A 16,776-nucleotide genomic window follows, 5' to 3' on the forward strand; every position below is an offset into this window, starting at 1 on the left:
GTTTCTAGTTCGTTATTGGAAAAATGAAATCTCGACGCGATAACAGGTAGTTTTCTTATTCTGGTAACCAGAGCCATCAAGACATATTGAATGATGGGAATCATGTCCAACAAAAAACATTGGAAGCTATCGGATGTATATGAAAAAAAAACATTGGAAGCTATCGGATGTATATGTCCTATTATTAGTCACATTCGATTGTAGAAGGATTCATAATCCGGAGACGAGTAGTTTTCATCTGATGAATCTGCATCGTTGTCATCTTTAGTTGCTGTAATTAGATCATAGTTATTTCAAAATGCTGAATGCTGCTCAGTGATACGGCTTCATCATTTCTCGCTACTTCCACGGTTTTAGACCACACTCGAGCCGCTGCAAAAACTACAACATCAGGTCCTCCGTATCGCGGCCGTGGGCCCAGGTCGTGAGTTCAACAGATCCCTGCTCAAAAGATTCGGTGTCCTAAACATAAAAGATAGGCGGAAACTAGATATTGCCAAGATGATGTGCTGGTTTCATTGCGGTCACTGTCGCGAAGATAAGTACAACCCACACGTTTCCTCGTCTTCCAACTATCATATGGTCGACAGAAAAAATCATCGCCCTATCAAATATGCCGGACTGGAATTGTGGAACAGTATGTTGCCGGCTATCCGACAGTTGTCGAGTATGTCCAGTCCACGTTCGAGTCGAAACACACGCAATGTCTACTGAATAAATATTCTGGTACACAGCATCCTGCAATTTCTTTGGTTGAATGCAGTGTTGGATAATTTATATGAAATGTATGCGATATAATATAAGTGCCCTTGCATGTACTCTTCTTGATAGACTACTGACTGAACCTTCAACTCATATCCACACTTCCAGACTCCTTGAAAATGAAGAGCTGGAATATTTTCGTGTTTCATCAAGAGCATGAGCACTGCCAAGGCATATAGGCATAGTAAATCCGATGAAATAATGATGAAACAGAGGTACATGGTAAGTAGCGAAGTATTTCTACTTTATCATAGTACTTGGTTTAAGCTGTTCCTGCTAGCACTTACTCAAATTACTGTTCTACTGAAACATATTTTAGGCGAAATCTTCATGAAAACCATGCGAAATAGGCTGTAGCCCCTATGTTACACGATACCTAGATATATTTCGACGATCGTAGCCATCTCATTCCCATCCCCATCCCGTCTCATTATTAATTTTGCGTTGGCAGCGACGATACATCTTGCAATTTCAAAGGCAGCCCACCTCAGATTAAGTTTATTTTTACTAAGCAATTCGAAACTGCTATTTTTAAGCTACCTAACTCATCCTGCTATTTTTCACGGCAAGAAAATTTGAGATGTATTACTTGAGCAGTAACCCTGACTAATTTGACCAAATAACGTATCTGAAATAACCTTGAAAATGTCCGAGATGTTCAGAAAATGCACCGGAAGAGCGGTCATGCTGGTCAAGCGCTCGCCTCTGCGGCCGTATCGCAACTCCGTCGTCAAAGCATCTCGATGGTGCGGGCGAAGAAGAATATCATGTCTCTCTCTCTGCAGGACTTACGGGCGTGTATGAAAATGCTTGGGATCGCTGTAGGGAGGTATGTACTGTTCTAGTGGTGCTCACAGCTCAGTCCTCTTTGGTAGTCGAATCGGCTCAATATGCCCGCGGCCTTCATCGCGATCGAGGCACACGTGGTATGTGCGCGGTATCCGGACCTCCACTCGCATATCCCGGCCTCGATGGGCGCCGCGGGTTTCTTTCCCAGATGTCCTATGTTTGCAATATTTGTACGTAAGCTGTCACCAACTGGAAGACGACCTCCGTAGCTCAGTGGTCAGTGGGTTACACCGATGCTCTCGCGAATGAGAGATCGTGGGTTCGAGTCCCGCGGGCGTCTCCTAGAAATTAGTATCCTAGTTGTCCAGATTCTCCGCGAAAAAGCTGATCATGGCTTCGAATTAGCTGAAAATATACCTCAGGCCAATTGCATGTATGAAAGAATACCCTCCCTGTATGTATGTATGTACCGGATAGATGCCGCGGGCTGAGTAATCAAATACTGTTGAGATCTGTTGATCTGGCCAGACCGTACAAAAGTAGACCTTGTAAGGGGCATACAAGCTGGAAGCATGTAAAATTAAAGCCCCTAGAGCAAAGGCGTTTTCCATGCATCAATCAGAACGACTTTATACGTAGGATTGAATGCAGCAGACTAGTTACAGCGCGGACCGTGGAACCGGGTTCTATGGAACGACTCGCGGGACGCGAACCCACGGTCTGCCATTCGCGAGAGCACCCGTGTAACCCACTGAGCTACGGGGGTCGTCTTTCAAATGCTCGCAGCTTACGTACAAATATTGCAAACAGAAACCCGCGGCCGGGATATGCGAGTGTACGTCTCGATCGCGATGAAGACCGCGGTCATATTGCGCCGACTCGAGTGAAATTTTTACCCAGACCCAGGTTGGAGGTCGACGTTTAAATGCGAACAGATTACTTACGAATACTGTAGTTGAAGGGTATCAACAACAGAAACCCGCGGCCCCCCATCGCGTCTACACCGGAATATCAGGAGAGCGCATTTCGTAAACGCGTCGCGATTGCGATAGAGACCGCAGGTATATTATACCGATAACATTTCAAAAGTCAACGCGTTGAGTTTCATATATAGAGTTCTCGTCGTTGCGTCACTTGTCCGGTCTTAATTTTATTGACACTTTGCTTCTGCCAGTCTTTCAGCCCTGTGTAATAAGAGACAAGTTACGAGAGGTTTTGAATCCTTGCTACTGATCTTTAGATTAAGAAGAACTGCGAAAATGAAAGGTTTCTCAAGAACTTGATATCTTCCATATCTGTCTTGCTTATTCATTTATTCGTGGTTGCACTTGTAAATAAATGCATAATTGTACCACCAGTTATTCTCAAAGAGAGAGTTAGTGAGCGTTCGTGAGCTGAAAGAAAGACGGCGCCAGCTGCAGACTTGGCGTCGAGAGAAAGGAACGCCGAGAGGAACCGGGGGCGTTATACACTACAACAATCTATTTTGAAATGTTCGGAAAGTCCTTAAAGTAATAAATAGCTCTAGTTGCGCACTAAAATATATGAAGTTGTCGTTACCACGTACGTGGCACATTCAAACAGAATGAATCAACGACAGGTATTGTACGCCAGCGAGGTCGGTTGAGTGGCCAATGTACTACAATAAACCACGATGGTTTTGGAAGGGGGGTTTATCTTTATCTCTGTGGTGGCAGTCCTCACATTTTGTCGCTGTGGAGTCAAAGTAGCTTATATCAATTTCACACATTTCGAGAATTAATTTTATGTTTAGTTTTCGTTCGGATATAGTCAACTTTGAAAGAATACGAAAAGCATAACTATGGCCGAGATACGGCCGAAAAGGGGGGGGGGAGGAATTTACAAAAACCTAATTTTCTATTAATTTGAAAAATGGATTTAAACTTTGAAAAATTGACTTTATCTACTTTCGATTCCCACGCTACTTATGACGTAAATAGAGACCTGCCTGTCATAAATTGCGGTGTATCGTATTTGCGTTCTTAAAGAAACGCGCTTGTTTCATACATATGCTCCATGGCGAAGCTATAAATCTGTAAATACGAGCCATGCAACTCCCATAATTTGGATTTCCAGATTGTAATAACTTCGCTTTTACTAGTACGAAATACGCCGAATTTGGTATGCTGTGTTCTGGGAAGCGAAACAATTTAGCATTTAGGTTTGGATATTAGTGGGGAACAGTCGTTGTGAACAGTTGTACATAGGACCAAAAGCGACTGGTATCCAAGATTTCTATATATCCTTGCCACAAAGGCACTCGTTATATACTCGATGTCGCTAAATTAGTGACTTCCAACCTTTTCCTAGTCGCGGTCCACTAGTCCGTTGTCAAGTATACCGGACCATACGACCTGACCTATCCATTTCGCCTTCCATGACATGCCACCCCGTTTTTGTCGCTCCTTTTTTTCTATACTATCTTCTTTTACTTATCATTCAGTGTGCATGCCTCCTATTTACATCGCCTAGCCCTAGACCAAGGTGGGTGTCTGATTCCTAAGACTACTCCAATTCGTTTCAACACCTTCCTATCTTTTCATTGTATCGCGTTTTTTGTGCTGTATTGAACTGATAAGAATTGATGATAAACCGAATTGATCTGAACTGCAAAAATCCCCAAGTTTGCGTACCTCGATTTTTAACGTCTACAACACTAACCAACAATATCGCAAATTAACATAACGCTAAATATGGCAATAACCGGTGCGGCCGTATAAAGACTATACACAACTTTCTAAAGCAGACCTGTACAAACTACCAATCGCGCGAACTTTTGAAACGTGAGTAATTCTAGTTCTAGTCCTTGTTGCGACTTTCGAAAAGTGATTTGTTTTAGTTCTAGTTGCGAATCCAATAGTTTGTACAAGTCTGCTTCAAAAGATTTTGGTATTGAGCGATCAGAGGTAGTCAAGAAAGGTACTCAAGTAGAAGTAGAAGCAGCGACACAAAAATCTACTCAAGTACCAGTAGAAGTAGTCGTTTTAAAATCAGCCTCAAACTACTTGAAGTAGAAGTAGAATTGACTGAATACTCAAGTAAGCAAGTAGTTGTGAAAACGATCGTACTTCGTTCGCATAAACTATCAAAAGCTGCAAATTGAGCTGTACGAAAGGTTCAGAGCTTGATTCATATTGATGCATACCAGGAGGTATAAAATTTCGACAGCATAAGCATTGGTCCACATCATGGGATTAAAATGATAACATTGATATGGGAATGCGATACTAATCCTCTGTTTACTTGAACACCCCGATTTAGCAAATGTCATGGTATGGCACCCTCCCCCATATTATAAGACCCGTAGTTTGGTCGAAGAGCAACACGGAGAAGTGGTGTCGGATATGGTGTTAACACTTTGTGCGATTAGTAAACGTTAATAAAAAATATAGCTGATCGTAAAAATGCCATATAGGGTAGCTTTAATTTCGGAAAATAGTTGGAGCCCTGGTTAGTATTTAGCATTACCAATACATTGCAGGCTTGTTCATCCATATGTCATCAGGCCAGAGGTGGAGACCTACAGGGGTACGGTCTCATGCAGCCGGTAAACAATAAATAAGCGGCCCTCTACACATAATTAAATTAGCGTGTGTTGACGGCCGTCAATATCCAATTTGAATTAACGAATTGGTTCCTATATCATTGAGAGATTATTATTATTGTTGTTGTTGTTTTTGTTGTTGTTTATTAATAGACAAATTTCACTTATCACTTGTTGGTCTTTTGCACCACGGTCAATAATGGCATAAGAAGAACTGAAAAGCATGTCAATGATGGCGTACGTAATGGATAGAAGACATAATATCGTGAAATAGCATTTCAGCTCCACGAAACAATATCAAAGCTAATAAAAAGGAAATTTCACAGCTATGGGAAAATAAACAATTACGGCTATTCACAAATGGCGGTTGCAGGATAACACAGAGATTTTCATTAAACTTGAAAATCTTATTCACGCTTGGTGCGATTCAGGGTGACTTTTCGTTTTTAATATAATAGTGTAATCTGCGCCAGGCCGTACATAAGCGAAACGCGGAGGAAAATCATGCACCCCATAAAGAAATACCAAGTCGGAATCGTGTGCGTCTCACGAATGAAGGTGTTTCTGCTACGTTTGGGCGATTCCAATACATAGATTTAGACTATGCCTACAATCCTGATGGGACGCCAAAATGATAAACGTGCAACAAAGTGATTAATAAAACCGGAATATGCATCATCATTAATTTTGTTCCCAAAGTTTTCGAAGACACCCCCTGCATCAGCTCTATCGGGTAATCTGACCACGCGGGCTAAGAATGGATAACTATTTGATAGCAATATATGAAACAACCAATAGTATCGACCAAATTATTTTTCCAGGTAGAGAAGGAGTCCAGAGAACATTTCCTAGCATTTATACTCGGCGATTTTGGTGCATAGATATAGTAAGCCTCCGGCACAGGTAAAAACTTTTTTACGCAAAGTATATCTCAAGAAATCAGTGATGTAACAGAACCCCACCAGGGCTATCCACGGTGTCAAGTTTCCAGTAGCCAATTTATCGTCAGTATACGACGTCGAGATGCGCTATGACGATTCTCCGCCGGAATGCGGTTGTATGCTATATTTCTAATCGAAATACGGCCGTGAATAGCGAAAACGTTGAACACCCATGTATTAGGGTTTCCACGCAACCAGCGTGTCACAGGGTCAGGGGTGTATGAGTTTCCAGTAAACGTAAAAAAAGTGTACCACGGCGAAAAAAAGGTTGAGGAGCACTGAATTAGAGGATTAAACTACTGCTTCACAAACTGAAAATAGCGAAAAGTAAGTAAGTAAACCACAAAATATTACGAAGTAGAAGTATAGGAAATTAGATCTACTTGAGTACTTACTCAAGTAGCGAAAAACTACTTGAGTACTTCGTAACTGACCGGTGACCACCTTTGTGAGCGACCGACATATGTTGTCAGAATATCAAGATTAGTGTAGTATCATAGTCCAACCCAAGAAGTGAAAAAATGAATGTCCCAAATGTGCTCTATATTCATTATGTTTATTCGGCGAACAATTTGGGGTCTCCATTTAAGCCCCGTTTATTTATGTATTCCCTACTCACCTCACATGTTGCTTTTCCGCATATTTTTTCATTTCACACTTAGGCTAAGCAGAGCAGAGTGCTGGCAGATTCCACGTCTACTCGCTTTGACCCCATTTTTTCATTACATCGCTATCTCGTGGTACTCTATCTATAGATTTAATTCAACAAGGAATCAATTCCACCTATTGCCTTGGTTACGCTTAACAAATCGTACAAGCAGATCGCCTAATTACCACGAATGCTCCATAACAAGGAGCTGGTCACCGTGAATCTGCTCATCGGGCACGAGATTAATCATTGCAAAGGTATATCCCAGCTCTCATTAGATGAATAAATTAGATAGATTCCAAATGTGTAGAGACGGCTTGACTAATAAAGCTTGCGAAATGTAATTGCACTCTGGGAATGCCTGTCAATCAACGTTATCCTACTGTCTTTACGAGAAGGTCAAGCGAATTATTTTCGCTGATTCACAAAATGTGATTTATTATTTCCACTGGTCACAGTGACCATTGTAGAAATCTGTAATTTATTCAGTAAAGGGGATAGATAAGATTGAGTAATATTTCATAGGTCAGTCTTCCGTGCTTGTCAATTCGATTATGAATGATTATTTCCCTTATTATCAGCACTGCGATCAACGATATCAATTTTTGCTACAGCCTCGGTGTGTGCATTTGCATTCTATCAGGTTGACACATAGACCTACGGTGGAAAATACGCCAGATGCGCATTGTAAACGAACGCAATACGCACGAATAGAAATGGTTGATGCAATCATTGCAAAGGCTGAAGGATTCATAGTCCTGGCAATTTACTATACCTCGGGTTGGGTTTAAATAGGACGTTTTTAGCCCTCTGTTTAAAAATGTATCAAACGAAGCCAATTTTACATGAACAAAAATTATTTTTTCATTACTACATTTTTCAAGATATCCATTAATATAAATACAGTTGACACTGCTTATTCCGGACACGGACAACCGCTCCATTCAGCCAACATGCTCAGGAACGGAACACGTAATAATTCCGGTTAATTCGGACACAGGCTCGTAATATATATCGTTAGGTTTTGGCTGACTTGGACTAGACAATTCTAGTAAGGTTGAAGAGCACTGGAGTAGAGGATTAAACTACTTCTACTTGACAAACTGAAAATAGCGAAAACGCGAATCACAAAATATTACGAAGTAGAAGTACAAGTAGCGGAAAATTAGATCTAATTCTAGTTTTCTAATTTCACTAAATTAGAGCGAAATGCCAGTAATATAATTGTAATCTAATTAGTGGAATGTTTCTATGCTCTAATTCCAATTCTAATCTAATTTGTTAAATGTTTCTACGGTCTGTTTTTAATTCTAATCTAATTTATTGTTCCCTGAAAATATCTCATTGCCACATTTTGCAGCAAGATAATAAGAATATCCCTCTCGCGCAGAGAAATCCAGCGCCATCGCAGTTGTTGTGGTGACGAATAATACCCATGATGGAATAGTAGCTTGTAGCCGGGCCCACGCTTGTATTCTGCAAACAACCCTCTAGTTTCGATCACAAACAGAACAGCAGCGACGGCCAAATTAGATTAAAATTAGAATTATAGATAGCTACACAGATAACTCGTTAGTTTTGACAAGTTATGCCAAGTACAACATCAATTTTATTCAAATATTTACAATGTATTTTTTCGTGCCAGGCGTGAATATTACAATAGTAAGTCACATTTTCACCATGTGTGTGTAATGCCAGTCTGAAAGGTCCCGTTAAATAAGACCTACCCAGAAATACATTGATAACCCTGTGCTGATGCTGCGGCCCGCGGTGTCATCTAAAACTGGGAAATTGGCCCGCTAGCACGTTTGAGTTTGATATCCCTGCACAATAGACTACAGTTCTCATTTATTATATTCAAGAAAACCACAAATTCTAGATTAGAATTAGAGCAAAGAAACGTTTCACTCAGTGTTGTAATGACTCGAGTCACGATTTTCTGATGACTCGACTTGATTCGAGTCATTTTCTCTAAATACGGAAATGCCTCGACTCGACTCTGCGCATGACTCGAGAACAAGACGGACAAGACCGACATTTCATTGTAATTTCGAAGAATAGTAAAGTAATCACACTATTGGGATTTCGTCTATTGGTACTGGTACTTGAAAATGCGACCAGAAACTGCTAAAAGTGAGGAAAATTAGTGTTTTATAAATGCGAACCATTCAATATAATCGAACATAGCTATAAAACGTGGGTTTAACAAGACTTTAACTGGAAAATGAGTAGTTAACACAATGACTTGGACTCGAACTCGAGTCATAATACTGTGACTGGACTGGACCCTCTGCTCGCTGACTTGGACTCGGACTTGACTCGGTGTTTAACTATAAAAGTGATATTTACTTGTGCCTAGGAGCCTTGTGACTCGGTTACAACCCTGGTTTCACTAGTTAGAGTAGACTGAGAATACCGGTATTTTGCAATAATTAATCTAATTAGATGATCGGAATAATCTACTTGTCAAAGTCTGGCTAATATAGGATGCATCAGACTGTCGGTAACCGAATTTCACGAATGACAATCTACAACCTTGTTAATATGATTGATGCCAATTCTTCGTATATAAGAGATAACCATGACAAGTGCGCGCGTCATAACGTTGCGCGCAGAATCCCGCACATGCCAGGTGATAGGACAAGATTTTATCGCTTTCCTATGGGCTGTAGTCACGGTGCAGCAAACCGCAAAAAGGATTGACTCCTATAAGTCGCGGTGGCTAGCTGCAGAAACCTGAGCGAATCGTGTGTTCCGCATATTCGTCAATGCTGGGCGGTGAGTGAATGTATTATACCCTGAGGCACGGAGTCCTGGAATCAATTAAAGATTCAAGAAGCCCTTGAGAAATCGCATCATTCCATACTGATGGATTTCGATGCGATATTATGTTTCGGCTATCACAGGCCTGTTGCGCACAGACTTGACAACTTGATAATTCTTAGACTTAGACCGGTGCTGGTTCTCAAACTGGGGGCGTGCAAGCATCGGAAGGGGACGAGAAGCCACCTGAGAGAATTGACGTTTCTTGAACTCAGAATGAGTTTGATATGTGCTGTAACTTCCTAGTTTAAACAACGGCAATAATCCGCCATCTATAGACCAACATTTTGACTGACATTGGACCTTGCACCGATCAGAATATGCCTCCTAATGATGGGAATAGCTTGTGAATACGTGTAGGCGTGGGTGACTAGGTGTTAGCTGATGCCTTTGTGGTGTGTCTTACTGTATGTAAGCATAATGTGCCAAGCACCCAGTAAGACACAGCGTTATGACGGAATTAAATATTTCTTTACAACGCCACGCTATAGGCCATGGGCAACATACCTTTCGGATATTAGAGATGAGGATCTAAATCGAAGTGACTTAGAACGGGCTCGCGGCATTGGTTTGTGTTCTAGCTCATGACAAGGTACGCTTGAGCCAAGCCCAAGTCAGGAAATGGAAGGTATTAAACACCAAAATCGCTAACATATGCTAAGCTCCACTATTGCACATGATTATATATGACAAATTTATTCAATGCAACATTTTTTTCGCTCCGCGCGAATTACCTCCAGCTGATAATTATTGCTCTGTGTATATAGCTCGAATTTCATATTTGAGAGGTCTCGCAACAGTCATAGCCTCAAATGTCATCAGACTATGCGCTGGGATTGCAAACATTCGTGTTGCTTTTTTTAGTAATTTTCTAATATAGCGATAAGGGGCGCGAATTTTTCGACTGTTATCCAGCGAGACGTGCCTAAAAAAAGTTTGGGAACAAGCGAAATGATTGTAATTGTGATCAAATTTGTGAAGTGTTTCCATACTCTAATTTTAATTCTAATCTAATTTTTGGTTTTCATGAAAATGCTATAGGAGAACTATACTAGTATTGCGCGAAACGAGTCAAGTTTGGTGTGCGGACCGGACACTTGCCACTATCGTGCTTATGGGAACGTGCTTTGATTTGATATGAACTAACTTTTTTAACTAACTAATTTTTGTTGTATTTCTTTATAATTCGGAATTGAATTCAATTGTAAGTTTGTGCGAATTCACAGTAATTCTAATTTTTATTGAATTTGAAGTAGAACTTTGTGTAGTTTTAATTCGAATTGTAATCGAATTTGGAAACGTTGAGAATTTTCTAATTGTCCGAATCTGGTTGCTGATGTGTCATGCACATAGACGGAGCCAAGACACCGCTCAAATTATTTTACCTCTAACGGGCGATACCGATATGTCTTTTAAAGTGTGATATCGACCCGATTTTATCGGCGAACCGGTAATAATCTATCCCAGTGGTTCTCCAACTGGGGGGCATGAAAGCATCTTAAGGGGGGAGCGGGGAGCTGTGGTCAACTGAAATATTTTTCGCGCGATTTATCTCCAATTCATAGTTATTACTGCGTATATAGTTCTAATTTCATATTTGAGAATTCTCTCATCAACAGTCATAACTGTGGGATACCTTCTGATATTGTAGATGTAAAGAGATTACACGATCGTTTTCAGAGAGAGCTTTATTATACGTCCTCACAGCACCCAGCTTAGACAAGAAGCAAGCATGCATTGTCATGTGTCCACCAAGTGTCCATTCTACCCAGTCAACTGCCACAATAAACAATTATAAGAAATACACCTCTAACGGGTGGGTAGACTGCCACAGTAACCTTCCGTGCCATCGAATTATCCGTTTTGGTTGCCAGCATTCTGGTTGCATGTTGTGATATGACGATAAGGGGGCGTGACATTTTCCACTATCGTTTGGGGGACGTGTCTAGAAAGGTTTGAGAACCACTGATCTGTCAGGCTCTAATGTCTCGCAACTGTGAGGGAAGATTTCGTGATATTCATTTTGCAGACTTATGATATTATACGAATACAGTTATAATGTATAATACATGCTTGACAGTTTCCTCAATCCTCATAACGTCAATGTGTCACATACGAAAGCGTTTATAAAATCAACGAAACGTCATTAACGATGACCTTCTTCCTCGTGAGCATCTCGCTAAGCGCCAGCTGAAATTATCGAGTAACACAGCGTGCCATTTGATTCCAGTGCGTCCATCATATATCATTATGCTTATGAATATTTTATCAACTGAAGGACTATGGGATCTGATCACCCGTAATAACAACCCGCCGACAATGGAGATTTCAGTGCGCTGGTTCGCTTTATTAATGTGTAACTTAATTGAGCCCATCAATTTTGGAGTTGATATTACGCAATACTACGTCAGAGTGATTATATTATACAGTATTACGTGGTGGATTCAGAGCGTAGGCTACTCATAACTAGGGCTGGCACGATGATTCGAGTCCTCTATTGGAATCGAGCATTATATTCAATCATTCGAGTCGTATAGTGAGCAGACATATAGACAATAACTCTAGTTGTCTAATCTGACTAAATTATAGCGAAATATCCGCAATTCAATTCGAACGTTATTTGCGAAATGTTCCCTTGCCCGAATACGAATTCTAATCGAATTCTAATTTTAATCTAATTTCTTGTATGCCAGAAAATGCTACTGGGGAACTGTATAGTGCGAAATGAACCGAGCTTGCATTTTCCATTCTCGTGTTTTTGAGAACGAACTCTGACTCGATACGAACCGAACTTGAATAGTATATTCAAATTGAAATGAACCCGAATATTTTCGGTTGACACTCGTCAGGGTAATTGTACATTGAAGTTCTGTACCTCCAAGAAGCTCTTTGAACCGAACTTGATTCAATTTCCGAATTTTTCACGAATTCAGTAATTCTAATTCTAATCTAATTTAGAAAAACATGTGTAGCTATAATTCTAATCTAATTTGGAAAGGCTGAAGATTTTCTAGTTCTCAAGTCTCCGAAAAATCGCTTGACGAAATTGGCCATTGTTACGTTATTGTCTGGCAGCGGTGCCATTGTTAAAACGATGTCGATTTTCAGACTTTCCGGGCTGTTTCGGGGTGATTCTATTGCCCTGAAAAGATTTCAATTTGTATTTTCGAAATCAGTGCGACACTAGCTTTCGATAAAGACCAAATATATTAAAGTAGAACGATCGGGTACCCAGCTATAGCACTACCAATTATGCTTCTTTTAGATAGCCCAGCAACAAGAGATACTGCTTGTCCAAGCGTGAACACCAGGAGTTGCGTATCTATCCGTAGGTTAGTAATCTATGATCATTACCATGGTTATAATCCGATTGAAATATTGTGCACGACAGTTCACTTCAGTATTGGGGTGAAGGCCATGCCCTTGACACGTCGACTGACTGAAAATGGCAAACGAAAATCCTATTATCGGGCCGTATGGTGTTATAAAATCAACACATATACACGCTAGTTCAGAGGTCTGCAATTTACAACTTGTTGCGGGAAAATGGAGTCAAGAGAAGGATGTTAATAACGCGTGTCGTCAATGATCGTAGTGACTGATTGTTTTTTTCGAGGGGTTGTGTCAAATAATGGATAATTACCATATAGAACTGCTCGCTCTCTGTAATATGAAAACGAATCGATAAAACCTTCGCGATATTTTTAACCAAATTCAAACATACGAGGGAATCAATTGATGAAATGTATCTACGAATCAAACCAAGTCCGCGACTCCTCTATCAGTGATTCCGAAACCACGGCTCTTACCGTGGCTATCATTGACCTCTGAATATCCCACAAAAATATAATATACAGTCATTTGTTTCTATGAATAGTTCTCGTCAATTTCTCTGCTAAAATAACGGACATTAGTTATGACTATATAGCGACAAAAACATGGGATGAATAGTGAATACCCGTCGCATAGGGATATCACTTGAGTTTTACTGGCGATAGACCTACATAGATTGTGTCTGTGAATAGCACATGCCCATACAATTTTACTAACATAAAAATATCAGCTAATACAGTCACGGACAAATCGCAACAGTCCAATATCACTCAGCGTATATTCCCCCTAAACTTGCGCTATCACATACCGGCATGTATACTACGTTGTGATAATGGTATGCATTTGCAATTTTCAATGAATACCGTAGCACTCGCTAATTTGCATCTATCAATGGTAAAATAACCGATATAGAATTTAGAGATGTCTATGTGCATGCTTTTCGATTAGTCGGATGGTGAAAGTATGTAATCAAATGATTATTATTATACCGTGGGGGCGAATATATTAGAACGACCTATTTAATTTACACGGCCAAATAATGCACGTGACGCGAAAGTTGACTATGAAAAGGCCAACCCAACGGAAAGTAGACCCGGAAACCGGTTTTCCGAACACCTACTCGGAAAATGACGTTATTTAGTCAATTCACCAGCGATCAGAGTTAGGTGAATAAATTTCTCATATCTATGTCCTCTATTTCTGATCCGTAAATATTGGGGGGATTTGTGTCGGGCTTGATAAGGGGGCGATGAGTCGAAAAAGGTTGGGAACCACTGATCCAGTACAACCCGCTTCCTTTAGTGCAAATGACATTTATGTGTAGTCGTGATCAACCCGCAATATTATCACAAAGTGCAATGAAATAGGTATGGTAGAAGCATTTTGTTACAGGCTATGGGCATAATCGCAGTAGTAGCAAAAACATCCGTAATTTGTTCCGGGAACAGTTAGATCGATATCAATTAATCATGTGCACGAGTTGCTCCGACGCGCTACTAATCAAGGTTGGAAATCAATTTGTCTGACCGCCAACACGCGGGTCATGAAGCACAACACATTGGCGTTTATTTTTCTCTGTATTAAATAATTAAAAGTCCAATCTCAAGCTGGAGCTCCTATTGTATAGCAAGGGCAATCGAGAAAGAAAGATTGTTGATATGTTGAAATTCGACAAATAGTACAATTACGTCACGTTAGAATGAACCGCATCAACTAATTCCTCGCAGGCAAGAAACCTGCAATGCAGACTTGGGGTTTCAGCGTTTCTAGATTAGATTAGAATTATGGCTATATACACAGCATTTCTCCGAATTAGACTATAATTACAATTATAGCTACACACGTTTTCCCAAACTGGATTAAAATTATAATTACTGAATTCGTGAAAACTGGGAAATTGAATCGAGATCAGCTCGTATCTAATCAGAATTCATTCTGATAAGAATGAGAATGGAAAGTGTCTGTACAGCAAGCTTGCCTCAGTTAGCACCATACAGTTCTCCATTAGCATTTCGGAAACAACAGAAATTATATTAGAATTAAAACTAGAGAATAGAAATATTTCACAAATTAGATTAGAATAAGACTACCAACATTTCGCTCTAATTAGTCTAATTATCCATCTAGAATTATCTAGTAGACAAGTCTTGTGCTAAGATACATTTGTAAATTTTGATTCTGCACCCGTTGCGATATAATAATTGACTTTGTCAAATTGGTTTTCATTTGAGCCTCTGTTTATATGCTAATAATTGTGGCGTTAAATCTCAGTGGCACACGGAAAGGTTTGAAGTTATTATAGAGCAATGAATGTAGTCGAACTGATATTCAAGTTTAATAGCGCCAGTAAACTATTCAAATGCTGAATAATGTACAAATGCATATTACGATATATATATAATTGTAATTCGTGGTGATCATTTTGAGAGATGTTGCATCATTGTTAGGTGCACAGGGAAAGTTTTGGATCTGAATAAATTATAGAGCTATAAATGTAGTCGAGCTATATTTGACTTTCTACCTGTATATAGTCACCTATTTAAACTTTGATTCATGTACGCACAAAAGTAAATTATGATACATGCAAACTAAACTCCCGTAAGTCCCGGTAGGGATTTTGAGAGATACTGTATCGTTTATATAAACCTGCCATGCCATACATATCGTGCGAGGTAACCTTTCCTCATGAATAAAACAGATACACGAGATACAGTTCTGAAAATTCACTGACTCAGTACATTATACATAATTGCATAACGCAATCCATTATATTGCACCACGAAATAGTCGTTAATTTGATATACTACACGGCAGTATGGGTCGATCGAATCAAGTTAATTCATCGAAAAGGAATAACTTCTTTCCTATAAATCTGATACAAAGCATTACCTTGACCCACTTTAAATTACACTGACGCTATGTGATTGAAAATTGTGTATTATGCATATAGATTAGCGTGTAGGGTTGATATTTTGAGGTACGGGATTGTTTTGCGTAATTGCAATATGACAGAAGGGTTGGTTTGACGAAAAAGTGCGCCTTTCAGATGTCGCACTGCGTTATACAGCGGTCGGATAGGTAGATAAGATGTGGACACTATGGAGCGGTTTCAGACTGACAAATATATCGCCTGTTGCTGATTTAGATTCAATACGTGAGCTAATGTATCCTACTCGAACTGGAACAATTATGCATTGACCAAGGTGTTATTCGAGTGTGAATATATCAATTTATTTAGCACGATGAAATGAAACTTAACTATGTTGGCCTGAACGCATGTAGCCTTATTGTAAAATTATGTGTAGTCTTGAATGAGATAAAAGATTATATTGTTGTCATTTAGGTCTCCCACAGGGAAAGCGGTTAAAATGAGAAATTGACGTTATATGATTGAAAATAGTGCAGCTGCATATACAGTATGCAAACTCCGTCCTTTTTTTCGGCAGAGAGAGCCTCGAATGGCACAAATGAGATTTTCGTGCAATCGTTGTGATCGGTGCATCGCACAGATAAAGCTGACAGAAAAATATTTATGCGTATAAAGGAGGCAAGAACGTTTGAGAATGCGTGGTTGGTGTTTGATACCGCCTATCGGCAGATATCACCCTCACAGGAAAGTCTAAATATGCTCACTGCTCAGGCACGGATTTTCCGAAAACTGGACCGAAATTGTGAAGTTTTCGCTACCAGTCTAGAAGTATATGCAGTAATATATTCCACTCATATAATAATGTTTATAAGAACCACAAGTACACAGCAAAGGCGTATTGTCAACACAATTTCACGCATTGTGCCAAAACAGCGTGTGGATTATATCGAGGAAGCTAACTCACGCAGCCAAACTAAGCGAGGTAAAGGCGTTGAGAATTTCTTGATTTATCGGAAATGCAAACAAAATGCTGAAAACTTTCCGG

General features: G+C 39.9%; 1 protein-coding gene and 1 long non-coding RNA gene across 2 annotated transcripts in view; one reads left to right on the forward strand and one right to left on the reverse strand.

Annotated features, from left to right (window-relative positions):
• Window positions 1-73: 73 nt before the first annotated feature.
• LOC145454769 (uncharacterized) lies at window positions 74-2,613 on the forward strand. The gene is made up of 3 exons (XR_013920224.1): window positions 74-984; window positions 1,425-1,591; window positions 2,507-2,613. It is a non-coding gene; the product is annotated as an uncharacterized LOC145454769 (long non-coding RNA).
• LOC145454766 (translation initiation factor eIF2 assembly protein-like) overlaps window positions 2,599-16,776 on the reverse strand; it is a 43,530-nt gene continuing 29,352 nt past the window's right edge. Inside the window, exon 10 of the mRNA XM_080332751.1 lies at window positions 2,599-2,735. The gene's annotated coding sequence lies outside the window, so the exon portion shown is untranslated. The remainder of the gene's footprint in view (window positions 2,736-16,776) is intronic.

Source organism: Botryllus schlosseri, chromosome 13 (assembly GCF_051294905.1).
Source record: "Botryllus schlosseri isolate E-star chromosome 13, Bs_hap1, whole genome shotgun sequence".
NCBI lineage: Eukaryota > Metazoa > Chordata > Ascidiacea > Stolidobranchia > Styelidae > Botryllus > Botryllus schlosseri.